The 16,316-nt window shown below is 43.3% G+C and overlaps 1 non-coding gene and 1 pseudogene across 1 annotated transcript; both read right to left on the bottom strand.

Moving 5' to 3' along the window:
- Nucleotides 1-5,538: 5,538 nt before the first annotated feature.
- Nucleotides 5,539-5,698, bottom strand: LOC138984050 (small nucleolar RNA U3; annotated as a pseudogene).
- A 3,480-nt stretch (nt 5,699-9,178) lies between these two features.
- LOC138984046 (small nucleolar RNA U3) lies at nt 9,179-9,392 on the bottom strand. The gene has a single exon (XR_011461404.1). It is a non-coding gene; the product is annotated as a small nucleolar RNA U3 (small nucleolar RNA).
- Between the last annotated feature and the right edge of the window lie 6,924 nt (nt 9,393-16,316).

Here is a 16,316-nt window from a genome sequence, read left to right as displayed (position 1 = left end):
AAATTTCAACACTTTTTTTCAGGTTTTTAAAATTTACTTTATTTTTAAACTTTACAATATTGTATTGGTTTTGCCAAATATTGAAATGAATACGCCACAGGTATACACGTGTTCCCCATCCTGAACCCTCCTCCCTGCTCCCTCCCCATACCATCCCTCTGGGTGTCCCAGTGCACCAGCCCCAAGCATCCAGTATCGTGCATCGAACCTGGACTGGCGACTGGTTTCATACATGATAGTATACATGTTTCAATGTCATTCTCCCAGATCTTCCCACCCTCTCCCTCTCCCACAGAGTCCATAAGACTGTTCTATACATCAGTGTCTCTTTTGCTGTCTCGTATACAGGGTTATTGTTACCATCTTTCTAAATTCCATATATATGCGTTAGTATACTGTATTGGTGTTTTTCTTTCTGGCTTACTTCACTCTGTATAATAGGCTTCAGTTTCATCCACCTCATTAGAACTGATTCAAATGTATTCTTTTTAATGGCTGAGGAATACTCCATTGTGTATATGTACCATAGCTTTCTTATCCATTCATCTGCTGATGGACATCTAGGTTGCTTCCATGTCCTGGCTATTATAAACAGTGCTGCGATGAACATTGGGGTACACGTGTCTCTTTCCCTTCTGGTTTCCTCAGTGTGTATGCCCAGCAGTGGGATTGCTGGATCATAAGGCAGTTCTATTTCCAGTTTTTTAAGGAATCTCCACACTGTTCTCCATAGTGGCTGTACTAGTTTGCATTCCCACCAACAGTGTAAGAGGGTTCCCTTTTCTCCACACCCTCTCCAGCATTTATTGCTTGTAGACTTTTGGATCGTAGCCATTCTGACTGGCTCCAACACTTTTTTAACCAGTAATGGGATTTAAGCTTAAAAAATAATCCATGTTGGACTTCTTTGGTGGTCCAATGGTTAAGAATCTGCCTGCCAATGCAGGGGACACAAGTTGGGTCCCTGGTTTGGGAAGACCCCACATGCTGCAGGGCAACTAGGTCCCTGCACCACAACTACTGCGCTGCGCTCCGCAACCAGAAGAGTCAACACAACGAGAAGCCTCTACACCGCAACCAGAGAGGTGCCCCCTTCCCACCGCGACTAGAGAAATCTCAGGCACAGCAACAAAAACCCAGCACAGCCAAAAATGAATACATAAAGTTTTTCAAATGATAATCTATTTTGTGCAAGTGATACAGGTGCTCTCAGATGTCCACCACCCTCCAAGTTGCTGGCATCTGAAATAAAATAAATTTTTCTTTCCACCAACCTGGCCTATTTACTGGCTTTTGAGCGGCGAGCAGCTGGACCCCCTCCCCCCCCACACACACACTAGGTAACACAGGTTTTCCACAGACAAAAGGCAGGCTGAAGACACGAGTGGCAAGGATTATGGGGCCCCACTGCGTTTCAGGAGAAGCTCTTTAGCCTGGAATTTATGGCATTCTAGAGTCTGGTCCAATTTGCCTTTCAGTGCTTACTTCCTAAAATATCTTGTACATACTCTATCCTTCAGACACACACAGACACACACACAAACACACACACACACACACTAACTGCTATTTGTTCACTCCTTTATTGTTTGCTCCAATATAAAATCCTTTTGATCATGTTTGTTAAATGAACAATCAAATGAATAAACTTACAGTATCAACTTACCCACTACTTTTTTATCCACTACTACTTTCTTAAGCATTAAAAACAAAACAAGGCGAAAAAAAAACAAAAACAAAAACAAGGCGAAACAAACACCATCAGAGAGGGCTCTGAATTTCTTCTGATAGTGATTTTGAATGATTTTGTTGTCTTTTCCTGTTTCTTGAAATAAATATATGAATTTCAAAAAAATGAGAAAAGCAACTTACAGAACATTATAGTGTGATACCAATTTCATAAAGGCAGATTAGCAATTTTAGACTATATTTGTATATCTTTGATTCCACTGGTTAAAATAGCTTATTTTTTGTAACAAAAGATTGAAGGACATCCCAGCTACCAACCTGCTTTGTCAAAGCCCTGGGAATGTGTGCTCAGTTGTGTCTGAATCTTTGTGACCCCCTGGACTGTAGCTCACCAGGCTCCTCTGTCCATGGGATTCTCCAGGCAAGACTACTGGAGTGGGTTACCATTTCCTTCTCCAGGGGATCTTCCCAGCCCAGGGATCAAACCCTCATCTCTTGAGTCTCCTACATTAGCAGGAGGATTCTTTACCACTGCATCAGGGCTTCCCAATAAAAACATTTTTCTTTAATATTTATTTATTTGTCTGCACCAGGAGCTTCCCAGGTAGCACAGTGGTAAAGAATCTGCCTACCAATGTAGAAGGCACAAGACACTCAGGTTTGATCCCTGGGTAGGGAGGATCCCCTGGAGGAGGAAATGGCAACCCACTCCAGTATTTCTTGCCTGGAAAATTCCATGGACAGAGGAGCCTGGTGGGCTACAGTCCAGGGGGCTGAAAAGAGTCAGACATGACTAAGTATGCACCCACAGTGGGTCTTCATCACAGCACATGGAATCTTTAGCTGAGATATCTGAACTCTGAGTAGTGGCATGTGGGATCTAGTTCCCTGACCAGGGATAGAACTGGGCTCCCTGCACCAACAGGGAAGTCCCTGGACCAACTGTACCAACAGGGAAGTCCCCATTTTTGTAATAAAAACATTTTTAACAGGGACTTCCCTGTTGGTCCAGTGGTTAGGAGTCCATGCTTCCACTGCAAGGAGCATGGGTTCAATCTTTGGTCAGGTAATTAAGATCTTGCAGGCTGCACAGCAGCCAAAAAAAAAACAAAAACAAAAACAATTTTTTTAACAGAAAAATACTTTTTTAAAAAATCACTCAAGAAAGCATGTTCCAGATATTTCCTGACAAGTGATTTCTTAAAGCCATGAACTCAAGTGAAAAGTAAAAATAGGACAAAAGTGATAATTAAAAATTTAAGTACAGGGACCAGGGTAAGTGAAACTGCAAGGGGAAACTGGCTTAACTTACTGGCATGAAACCTGAATTGGCTGAATATATGCTGTTGCTGTGGATTTAAAAAAATATTCACAACCGAAAAGTGGAGAGTTGTTTTATGTGGTGGGAAATTTTAGGTCTTCCAGCCTGGGAGATAGCATCTCAACTGACCCTGAGAGAACTGCTCTGAGGAGGCGAGGGGAGGAGCCAGGTTCTATAGAAGTGTTGCAACAAAGGGCAGGTAGTCTGAACGTCAAAAGATTATTCTTAATTAAAGAAAACCAGGTATTTCAAGTGAAGGAATTTAGTGCTTGTCTATGGATGAGGCAAGAGCCTGGGCTCACGGAAACACTCCTTTGATACTCACTCAGCTAACTGGGGCCAGCAGTCTCGGTTCTGAGCTTCCTCAGAGCTCACCATGGGGAGTTGCTGCGGTCTGACAGCTGCTCAACGGATGGTAGATGTTCTTCCTGAGTTTCCTCAGGGCTCACAGCTCACATCTGTGGGGGCTGCGATTGCTGGTTACTGTGACATCCTTGTTTACTTATATGACAGGAAATATTTTATTTCTCACTGTTTATCTCTCTTCTTTTCTTGGCTTGACTTGAAAAGTCTTGGCTTGACTTGATAAGTCTTGGCTTGACTTGATCCCACTTGACTTGTGGGATCTTAGTTCCCCAACAAGGATTGAACCCTTGGCAGTGGCAACATGGAGTCCTAACCAGTGGTTGTTGCTCAGTCACTCAGTCATGTCTGACTCTTTGCAACCCCAGGCTTCCCTGTCCTTCACCACTCCTGCTGGAGTTTGCTCAAACTCATGTCCATTGAATCGGTGATGCCATCTAACCATCTCTACCAGGGAATTCCCTGAATGGAAGCACTTAAATAAGGGCAGTTTTCAAAAGGCATTACTACCTCTAACAGGAAATTAAGCCTGCTTTTACCTAAAGAGAACAATATATAATAATCAGTAGAATTAAGAGATTTTGCTGATTTCTCTAGCTCAGGGTGCAATGACAAGTGTAATGTATTAACAGCCCCAGCAAAAAGTTAGAGTAGCTTTTGAAGATAGATGTCAGGAAAAATATATGATCTATTAGCCTGAAATAATTTAAAAGGGAGGTTCAAAAGAAAAATATTTAGATGAAGAAAATAAAAATATCAGCATACTATATATTAAAAAGGCTGATTTTAAAATGCACTTAGTTAAACTAACCTAATAAAAGAAAAAATCAACACTGAGGGGGTAAAGAAACCATCTTAAAACAACTAAGGATATATCAATATTAAGTTTAAAGCTACTTTGAATCCATTTTTCCAAGCAATTTCCTATCCTATTACTCATAACAAGATCGGAGTGTCAGCTAATTTTGTATCAAAGCCTAGACTGCATATGTATTTCCCTGCAGCCTGTGGGAAATGCTCAGTGACTTCAGTCGTGTCTGACTCTTTGCAACCCTACGGACTGTAGCCCACCAGGCTCCTCTGTCCATGGCAGTTCCCAGGCAAGAATCCTGGACTGGGTTGCCAAGTCCTCCAGGGGATCTTCCCCACCTATGGATCAAACCCACCTGCATTGCAAGCTTATCCTTTACCTCAGAAGCCCTCCTTACAGCATATTTCAAACCTAATCTACCCAGGAAAAGGTAAACCACAAAAACCCTTCACTCAAAAAAATCAAATGAAGGATACTTCAGTACCCATTGACCAGAACAGGCGGGAGAAAAAAAGGCTCAGCTGCTAGAGACAGACAAACTTCACCTCCAGAAATACATGAAATGAAAACCAAAAAACAAGATACTAGCAGAAAAATCTACTTAACCACATAAAGAACATATGTATGGAAACCACATATGGGGAAACAATGGAAATAGTAAGAGATTTTTTTTTTGGGGGGGGCCCTCCTAAATTACTGCAGATGGTGACTGCAGCCATGAAATGAAAAGACACTTGCTCCTTGGAAGAAAAGCTATGTCCAATCTGGACAGCATATTAGTAAAGCAGAGACACTGCTTTGCCAACAAAGGCCCATCTAGTCAAAGCTAGTCATGTATGGATGTGAGAGTTGAACTTTAAAAAGAAAGCTGAGTTCCAAAGAATTGATGCTTTTGAATTGTGGTGGTGGAGAAAACTCTTCAGAGTCCCTTAGACTGCAAGGAGATCCAACCAGTCCATTCTAAAGGAAATCAGTCCTGCTGAATATTCATTGGAAGAACTGATGCTGAAACTGAAACTCCAACCTGATGCAGAGAACTGACTCACTGGAAAAAACTCAGATGCTGGGGAAGATTGAAGGAGGAGAAAAAGGGGACAACAGAATGAGATGGTTGGATGGCATCCCTAACTCAATGGACTTGAGTTTGAGCAAGCTGTGGGAGTTGATGATGGATTGGGAAACCCAGTGTGCTGCAATCCATGTGATTGCAGAGTCAGATACAACTGAGCAACTGAAGGAAACCACTCACAAGATTTCTCTCAGTGAAAATAAACACATTCAGATTAATAACTCTGAAGACAACAAATAAAACCAAAAAAAAGGCAACATCTAATATAAAACAGTTATAAACAAAACCACTCAGACGGTGTCAGCAGCTGCAGAAACAAGACCAAGGACCAGCTTCACGCTCAGGAGAGGACACTGCATCTCCTCCTCATGGTTTTGGGTGCTCTACATTCAGAGAAACTTCTCTAGTAACAAACTATAGAAATGATCCCTGAAAGTATAGTCTTAACCTCCAGCCCCCGGCCGCTGCCAGGTCTGTGCTAGCTGTGAACTTTTCACTGAGGGCAACACAGTTTCCCCACCACTTCGCCATTTTTTCTTCTGCTGGGAAAAAAAGCAGAAAGAGCTCTTGCAATACAGCTTTCAAATGCTGTCACTTATTAACTCATTTGAACATTTTCACTGAAAATGTAATTTAACGTTTTTAAAAAAATCAAACTTAATTTACATAATACAGAGTGATAGCCACTCACAACCCCAGTCTTTAAAGCCCAGGATGCATTTGCTGCACAGATGGACTAAAGCCCCCCCGCCCCTGAAAGCTGTACAGGAAAGGGCAGGTCTCTGCCTTTGCTCCTGAGAACCTAGCTGATTCCACTGATTACTCAATCTCAGCCGCTGCATTCAAGCCTGTCCAAGTCAGACTTTCAAACTCTCGTAAGAGGTCACCATGACTGAGGCAGAGACGAGGACTGGGTGGCTGACAACCAGCTCTGGAAAACAGAACCTTTGGGGTTTTGGCCACAGGATTGCACTACCTGTTCACACTTTCTGATTTTTTAAAATAAAGCTGACTGCTGTCTTTGACATCATTTCTTCTCCTGACAAATACCTGAGTGCCAACTCTGACAAAACTAGCTACTATTTATTGTGAGTTTGCCAGCACCATTCATCATTTTAACTGCTTTAACTATGAGACCAATACGAGTATAACCGTCCCATTTTTATGGATGGGGGACTAAGGCACAGAAAGGCCTCGGGTAACTGGCCTGAGGTCTGTCAATAGCAGAGCTGGTAGGTGTCACCTTAACCATCATCCTGGTTTGGCTTTCTATGTGCTAAAGATTACTCTAGGTACTGGGCAAACAGAGGTCCCTACTCTCACAAAAAGCTTACACCCTGCTAGGGGAGAGAGATGACAACAATTACCCAAGAGGATGAGATGATGAGGCATGCAGAGGATGATAAGAGTCCAGAGAGGGATTTGACGGCCACTTCAGATTTGGGTGCTCAGGGAAGGCCTCTCTTTGGAGGTTGCATTTAAGTGGGGAAAACAATGAATACAATGACCCAAAGAAAGGAACAAGGTTGTGTGTTCCAGTAACTGGAAGACAGCTAGAGAACACAGGGTAGGAGAAAGAGCAGGCAGGCTAATGTCTGAGGATTTTCTAGGCAAGTCCAACTCCCGGGGAGGCTGGATTTTAAGTGTGAGGGAAGCCATTGAGAGGCTGGAAGCTGTGAAGACCAGTTCCGAGGCCACTGCAAGCAAGGTGTCTGAAGGAGAGATCATGGTAGCTTGCAAGGAAGGAGGAGAAACGTGGGCTGCTCTGGAAATTCAGTTAGTAGGATGGGACTCACTGGTGGGCTTGCTGCAGGAGGAGGGGTGGGGTGTCAGGGAAAGAGATTTCAAAGATTGACATGTTGGCAATTCAATGGGTGGTGCTGCTACAGCAAAGACTGGAGAAAGAGGGATTTCTCATTTAAAGGAGGGGCATTCTCACAAAGGGGGAAAGGAGTGCTCACCTATTGTCCTTGCTTTATCTAATTTCACCGTTAATGACAGCTCTATGTGTTAATGCTATTTGTATTCATTTACACAGAGAGACAGATTGGGGTCAAGGAACTTCCCAGGAACCCACAACTAGTAAATGACAGACCAAGGCATATTCCTGGGGCTTCCTGGTGGCTCAGAGGTTAAAGCGCCTGCCTGCAATGGGGGACCCAGGTTCGATCCCCTGGGTCGGGAAGATCCCTGGAGAAGGAAATGGTACCCCACTCCAGTATTCTTGCCTGGAGAATCCCATGGACAGACAAGCCTGGTGGGCTACAGTCCATGGGGTCGCAAAGAGTCGGACACGACTGAGCGACTTCACAGAACAGAAAACAACAGGAGGCATATTCCAGAGCATAAACTGCTCCTCTCACCGCCTCCCAATATTTCAAGAGGACCGAGAACTAATTTAGGCTTACAATGAAAGCTTGGCCACTATAGATCCATAAAGAGAAACTCATGGAAGAACTACAGACATTTAATAGCAATGAGAGTAAAAGAGGTTTAACACTGACTAATAATGGCGATAGTGGTAAAGAGCAAAAAGAGACGCGGGTTCAATCCCTGGCTGGAGAAAAATACCCTGGAAAGAAGATGGCAACCCATTTCAGTGCATTTGCCTAGGGAACCCATGATAAACTTGTCAGGTTAGAGACAGCTCACATGACACACAGACAAATATGACTGGAATGACTCAGCACACACAGAGCTATAAAAGAGAAACCCTCCAGCACTGTGCAAAGGCCACTGGCAATAAGGTCAGTCAGTTCAGTCACTCAGTAGTGTCTGACTCTTTTCGACCCCATGAACCACAGCATGCCAGGCCTCCCTGTCCATCACCAACTCCCGGAGTTCACCCAGACTCATGTCCATCAAGTCAGTGATGCCATCCAGCCATCTCATCCTCTGTCGTCCCCTTCTCCTCCTGCCCCCAATCCCTCCCAGCATCACAGTCTTTTCCAATGAGTCAACTCTTCGCATGAGGTGGCCAAAGTACTGTGTTTCAGCTTTAGCATCATTCCTTCCAGAGAAATCCCAGGGCTGATCTCCTTCAGAATGGACTGGTTGGATCTCCTTGCAGTCCAAGGGACTCTCAAGAGTCTTCTCCAACACCACAGTTCAAAAGCATCAATTCTTTGGCGCTCAGCCTTCTTCACAGTCCAACTTTCACATCCATACATGACCACTGGGAAAACCATAGCCTTGACTAGATGGACCTTTGCTGGCAAAGTAATGTCTCTGCTTTTGAATATGCTATCTAGGTTGGTCATAACTTTCCTTCCAAGGAGTAAGTGTCAGTCAGCATCCACAGTGATTTTGGAGCCCAAGAAAATAAAGTCTGACACTGTTTCCCCATCTATTTCCCATGAAGTGATGGGACCAGATGCCATGAACTTCGTTTTCTGAATGTTGAGCTTGAAGCCAACTTTTTCACTCTCCTCTTTCTTCAAGAGGCATCTGCATATCTGAGGTTATTGACATATCTCCCGGCAATCTTGATTCCAGCTTGTGCTTCTTCCAGCCCAGCGTTTCTCATGATGTACTCCACATATAAGTTAAATAATCAAGGTGACAATATACAGCCTTGACGTACTCCTTTTCCTATCTGGAACCAGTCCGTTGTTCTAACAGTCAGTCCAGTTCTAACCGTTGCTTCCTGACCTGAATATAGATTTCTCAAAAGGCATGTCATTTGGTCAGGTATTCACATCTGTTTCCTTTACAGCTTTCAGGGGTGGGGCCCGCATTAGTCAATCTATGCAGCAAATGCCTTCTGGGCTTATAAAGACTTGGGTTGTGACTGGCTGTCACTCTACATTATGTAAATTAAGCCTGATGAGGTACACGTTTTTAAAACATAGCTAAAACACAGGTGAGTTAAAGAAGAAACATAAAATGATTCCTTTTCTTATGGGAAAGATCAATTGTAAGTGAAACCACTCAGACGGTGTCCTCTCCCTCTTACTCTCCCAAAGGAAGAGAAGAACGATCATCAATGGCCAGTGGCAGCTGCAGAAGCAACACCAAGGACCAGCTTCACACTCAGGAGAGGACACTGCATCTCCTCCTCATGGTTTCGGGTGCTCTACACATTCAGAGAAACTTCTCTAGTAACAAACTATAGAAATGATCCCTGAAAGTATAGTCTTAACCTCCAGCCCCCGGCCGCTGCCAGGTCTGTGCTAGCTGTGAACTTTTCACTGAGGGCAACACAGTTTCCCCACTACTTCGCCATTTTTTCTTCTGCTGGGAAAAAAAGCAGAAAGAGCTCTTGCAATACAGCTTTCAAATGCTGTCACTTATCAACTCATTTGAACATTTTCACTGAAAATGTAATTTAACATTTTTTAAAAAATCAAACTTAATTTACATAATACAGAGTGACAGCCAATCACAACCCCAGTCTTTAAAGCCCAGGAGGCGCTTGCTGCACAGATGGACTAAAGCCGCCCTGCCCCTGAAAAGGAAAGGGAGGGTCTTTGCTCCTGAGAACCTAGCTGATTCCACTGATTACTCAACCTTCAGTCAGTTCAGTTTAGTTCAGTTGCTCAGTCGTGTCCAACTCTGAGACCCCATGAATCGCAGCACGCCAGGCCTCCCTGTCCATCACCAACTCCAGGAGTTCACTCAAACTCACGAGCGGCTGCATTCAAGCCTATTCAAGAAGTCAGACTTTAAAACTCTCATAAGAGATCACCATGACTAAGGCAGAGACAGGGACTGGGTGGCTGACAACCAGCTCTGGAAAACAGAACCTTTGGGGTTTTGGCCACAGGATTGCACTATCTGTTCACACTTTCTGATTTTTTAAAATAAAGCTGACTGCTGTCTTTGACATCATTTCTTCTCCTGACAAATACCTGAGTGCCAACTCTGACAAAACTAGCTACTATTTATTGTGAGTTTGCCAGCACCATTCATCATTTTAACTGCTTTAACTATGAGACCAACACAAGTATAATCGTCCCATTTTTATGGATGGGGGACTAAGGCACAGAAAGGCCTCAGGTTACTGGCCTGAGGTCTGTCAATAGCAGAGCTGGTAGGTGTCACCTTAACCATCATCCTGGTTTGGCTTTCTATGTGCTAAAGATTACTCTAGGTACTGGGCAAACAGAGGTCCCTACTCTCACAAAAAGCTTACACCCTGCTAGGGGAGAGAGATGGCAACAATTACCCAGAGGATGAGACGATGAGGCATGCAGAGGATGATAAGAGTCCAGAGAGGGATTTGACGGCCACTTCAGATTTGGGTGCTCAGGGAAGGCCTCTCTTTGGAGGTTGCATTTAAGTGGAGAAAACAACATCAACAAGCAGGGCTACTCTTCGCTGCGGTGTTTAGGTTTTTAGGTTTCTCTTTCTTGAGGCAGAGCTCGGGCTCTAGAGCACTTGGGCTTAGTTGCTCTGTGGAGGTTGCAAAAAACCATGTTTTTTCCTTCTAACACTTGCAATGAGACTTCTTAAAAGAATTGTATTCTTGCTCTACTCTATAGCAGAGGCTGGTCACTTACTGCTTACTTTGTACCTGTTCCAGTTCCGGTGGACTACCTGTTCTTCGGTGAACTTTATGTAAAATATTAATATTTACTTTTTAAAAATCATTTTAAAATTTATTTATTTTTGGTTGCCCAGGTTATTCGTTGCTGTGCTCAGGGTTTTGAGATGTAGTGAGTGGGGTCTACTCTTCATTTTCTCTTGTTTCAGAGCGTGGACTCTGCGGCGTGGGGTGGGAGTGGCGCAGTTCACTGGTTGTGGCACACAGGATTTAGTTGCCCTTGGCATGAGGAATCTTCCTGGACCAGGGATGGAACCTATGTCTCCTGCCAACGCTGTACACTGTACCACCAGAGAAGCCCTCAGTATGTCATTTTGATGTACAATTCTTTGAAGTAGGTATGTAATTGTGTCTTTACCTTCTAATTGCTTTCTGAGAATCTGCTTCTCAAGTTATAACCTTCAGACTGGTTAAAATAAAATTTTTGTTTCTTCTTGACATTGAATTGAAGTTTCATCAACAAACCAACCCCCAAGTCCTGTCAACCCTGCCACTTAACATCTCTTTCAGATCTCGTCTTTCTCTATCATCCCTACCATCATCTGCCAGGGAGATGCATGCAGTGTGTTTCAGTGGTCCCCACATTGGGCACCCCACCCCTCCCCAGAAGTATAATCACAACATAGCTTTTATTTATTTTTATTAATTAATTTATTTATTCATTTCATTTTTGACTGTGCAGGTCTTCATTGCAGCACGGGGGCTTTCTGTAGTTGCAACGAGCAGGGGCTATTCTTCGTTGCAGTGTGCAGGCTTCTCCTTCTCCCGATGAAGAACACAGGCTGCAGAGCACACAGACTTAATTGCTCTGTGGCATGTGGAGCCTTCCCAGAGCAAGGGTGGAATCTGTGTCCCCTACATTGGCAGGTGGGTTCTTAACCACTGGTCCACCAGGGAAGTCCCGCCATATAGCCTTTAGAGTGACCTTCAAATGTACAGCTGATGTCACTCTTTCAACAGTGCCCACCACCTTTAGTTTTCTGTCCACCACCTTTTGCCAAATTCTGCCTTCCGTCATTCCTCTTCTGGGCTAAAGTCCTGTGGGCTTCCCAGGTGGCACTAGTGGCCGAGAACCTGCCTGCCAATGCAGGAGACATCAGACACGAGGGGTTCGATCCCTGGGTTGGATGATCCCCCCGGAGGAGAAAACTGCAACCGACTCCAGTGTTCTTGCCTAGAGAATCCCAAGGACAGAGGAGCCTGGCAGGCTATGGTCCATAGTGTCACGAAGGGTCAGACAGGACTGAAGTGACTTAGCATTCACACACATGTCTTATTTCCTTACCTTGAACTGAGATATGGAGAAATAAATCACCGTAAAGGACAGGAAGGGGTCTGCCTACATGTGTCAGGAAGGAGTGACCTGGCTAATAGGACAGTAGAGAAGGGGAAAGTAACTGTTTCAATACCCTTGGTCGGCCCACCCAAGCATGAAAATAAACCCTCAAATCATAATACCCATAAATTCAATCAGGAAACTAAAACACCAAACTGCATCCGACAAATTTTCCTTCATTTCAAGGAAAAAATCACAGTTTAGGACGTCCCTGGTGGTCCAGTGGTTAAGACTCCATGCTTTCACTGCAGGCAGTGTGGGTTCCATCCCTGGTCAGGGAACTAAGATCCCATAGGCCGCATGGTGTGGTCAAAAGAAAGAAAAACCACAGCTTACACAAAAGTTAGGTAGGGGAAGAAAACACAACATCTATTACATAGGTTAAAAAGTATTGTATAATTTGAACATGTGAAAAAAAAAATACAGAAAACAGCTCCTAATGGCAAATATCCATCTACCTTCTGGGACAGTAACAGGGGGTGAACCACTCAGAAGAGTCCCCTGCCTCATACTCCTCCCGAGGAAATGCACAGTCATCAGCGGCAAATGGCAATTAGCAGCACCAACAGCTGAGCTGACACTCAAGAGAACGTACCTCCTTGTGGATTTCAGATTTCGAGGACTCCACACAGAAACGTCTCTAGTAACAGCAGATTATAGAAATAATAACTCCTAAAACCAGTCTTGACTTTAACCTGGCAACCTCCGTTGGATCCATGGCAGCCACACACTTTTTATGGATGGCAGCATTTTCCAACATTCTTCTTATTTCAGAAATACCATATAAATGATTTTCAAACTGTTGGTACCAAACCAAACTTGGGTCCACATGCAGTAAAGCCAATCTACTGACACAGGCTGTGGTGAAGAAAGGCACAGGGTTTATCCCAGAGCACCAAGGAGTTTGGGCCTTTTAAGCACTGGCTACCTGGCCTCCTTTTCATACTGTCCGAGTCAAAGCTATGATTTTTCCAGCAGTCATGTACGGATGGGAGAGTTAGACCATAAAGAAGGCTGAGGCCCGAGGAATAAAGGCTTTCAATCTGTGGTGTTGGAGATAACTCTTGAGAATCCCTGGGACTGCAAGGAGACCAAACCAGTCAATCCTAAAGGAAATCAACCTTAAATATTCATTGGAAGGACTGATGATGAAGCTGAAGTTTCTATTCTATTCTCTGGCCACGTAATGGGAAGAGTCGACTCATTGGAAAAGACCTTGATGCTGGTAAATTTTGTAAGCAAAAGGAGAAGAGGGAGGCAGAAGATGAGATGGTCAGAGAGTATCACTGACTCAATGGACATGAATTTGAGCAAACTCCGGGAGAGAGCAGAAGACAGAGAAGCCGAGGTAGGCTGCTGGCCATTAAGGTCCAAAGAGTCGGACATGAGTAAAAAGAACAAAAAATCTGTCAGGTAAGTAAGAAAGATTATGTACCTCAACTCCTAACAAAATAAAAAAAATTACTTAAATGTGGTTTCCCTCGTTCATTAGGAAACTACTATTTCTATAGTACTGTAATAGTATTTCTAAGTACTACTTCTACAGTGCTTCCAGGCCATGTACATGGATCACACCATTTAATCTTCAAAATAACCCTAAAAATAGAGGAAATGGAAATTTATGTAAAATAAAAGTAATCAAAAACTTTGAAGAAGCAAATACAATCAAGCAAATATCCTTGATGAAATAAATGAAAATGTGAGAAAAGGAATATGCGATAAATAGGATTAAAGGATTAATTTTCAAGGTTCAACAATCTCTTGAAAAGGTACAGATACAAGTTTTTTTAAGTACAGCCATGAAAATCCTTCCAGACCCCAGAGGATGAGGAATAGTAACAGAGAATAAAAGGGGTTTAACATTAATGAACAGCGATAGTGGGAACAAACCCGCCTGCCTATGAAGGAGATGTAAGAGATGTGGTTGATCCCTGGCTCGGGAAAATCCCCTGGAAGAGAGCATGGTAACCCACTCCAACGTTCTTGCCTGGAAAACCCCATGGACAGAGAAACCTGGCCGGTTACAACCCACAGGGTCACAGTCAAACAACACTGAAGCGACTTCACACACATACACATATATTAAATATATACATGACACATATATGTTTAAAAAAACAAAAAACGAGTTTCATGATGAACGACCCCGCTGCTACACTAGCACGTAAGACTGAAAATAGTAACCTTAAGAGAGCGCTTAAGATCATGAACTCCTTATTGCCAAATTCAAATTTAAACTGAAGAAACTACTAGACCATTCAGGTATGATCTAAATCACGGTAATAGGGTGGAAGTGACAAATAGATTCAAGGCATTAGAATCTGATAGAGTGCCTGAAGAACTACGGATGGAGGTTCATGACAGTGTACAGGAGGCAGTGATCAAGACCATCCCCAAGAAAAAGAAATGCAAAAGGGCAAAAACGTTGTCTGCAGAGGCTGAGAAAAGAAGAGAAGCTAAAGGCAAAGGAGAAAGGGAAAGATATATCCATCTGAATGCAGAGTTCCAAAGAATAGCAAGGGGAGATAAGAAAGCCTTCCTCAGCGATCAAGGCAAAGAAACAGAGGAAAACAAAAGAATGGGAAAGACTAGAGATCTCTTCAAGAAAATTAGAGATACCAAGGGAACATTTCATGCAAAGATGGGCTCGATAAAGGACAGAAATGGTATGGACCTAACAGAAGCAGAAGATACTAAGAAGAGATGGCAAGAATACACAGAAGAACTATACAAAAAAGATCTTCGTGACACAGACAACCACGATGGTGTGATCACTCATCTAGAGCCAGACATCCTGGAGTGCAAAGTCAAGTGGGCCTTAGGAAGCATCACTACGAGCAAAGCTAGTGGAGGTGATGGGATTCCAGTTGAGCTATTTCAAATCCTAGAAGATGATGCTCTTAAATTTCTGCATTCAATATGACAGCAAATTTGGAAAACTCAGCCATGGCCACAGAACTGAAAAAGGTCAGTTTTCACTCCAATCCCAAAGAAAGGCAATGCCAAAGAACGTTCAAACTACTGCACAATTGTACTCCTCTCACACTCTAGCAAAGTAATGCTCAAAATTATCCAAGCTATGCTTCAACAGTACAGGAACTGAGAGCTTCCAGATGTTCAAGTTGGATTTAGAAAAAGCAGAAGAACCAGAGATCAAATTGCCAACATCTGTTGGATCATAGAATAAGCAAGAGAATTCGAGAAAAACATCTACATCTGCTTCATTGACTACGCTAAGGATCACAACAAACTGGAAAATTCTTGAAGAGATGGGAATACCAGACCACCTGACCTGTGTCCCAAGAAATCTGTATGCAGGTCAAGAAGCAAGTTAGAACCAAACATGGAACAACAAATTGGTTCAAAATTGGGAAAAGAGTATGTGAAGGGTGTATATTGTCACCCTGCTTATTTAACTTACATGCGGAGTACATCATGCGAAACGGTGGGCTGAATGAAGTTCAAGCTAGAATCAAGATTGCCAGGAGAAATATCAACAATCTCAGATAGGCAGATAACACCACCCTTATGGCAAAAAGCAAAGAGGAACTAAAGAGGCTCTTGATGAAGTGAAAGAGGAGAGTGGAAAAGTTGGCTTAAAACTCAACATTCAGAAATCTAAGATCATGGCATCTGGTTCCATCACTTCACAGCAAATAGATGGGAAAACAATGATGAACTGTTTTCTTGGGCTCCAAAAACAGTGCAAATGGTGACTGCAGCTATGAAAGTAAAAGACACCTTCACTCCTTGAAGGAAAAACCATAACTAACCCTAAACAGTCCACTCCAGTCAAAGAAAGAGTTTTGCCAGTAGTCACATATAGATGTGAGAATTCGACTACTAAAAAACGCTGCGTGCCGAAGACCTGAACTATGGTGTTGAAAAAGTCCCTTTGTACTGCAAGGAGATCCAGCCGCTCAGTCCCTAAAAGAAATCAGACCTGAACATTCACTGGAATGACTAGATGCTAAAGCTACAGTCCACAGCGTTAAAGTAACTCTAACCGTTCATTTTTACAAATAAGACAACCACTGAAAACCCCTTACAGTGCTCCGCAAACGCTTGCCATGTGTTCCACTTCCTGAAACAGGAGGAAGCCAAGCCAAGCCTACTCCAAACACAACACCGCGTAACAGAACCTAAAAGAAATCTCATACAGATAACAAGATTGCCAAAGCC

This window comes from Bos mutus, chromosome 19, assembly GCF_027580195.1.
Source record: "Bos mutus isolate GX-2022 chromosome 19, NWIPB_WYAK_1.1, whole genome shotgun sequence".
NCBI lineage: Eukaryota > Metazoa > Chordata > Mammalia > Artiodactyla > Bovidae > Bos > Bos mutus.
This window is presented reverse-complemented; position numbering and strand designations above follow the sequence as displayed.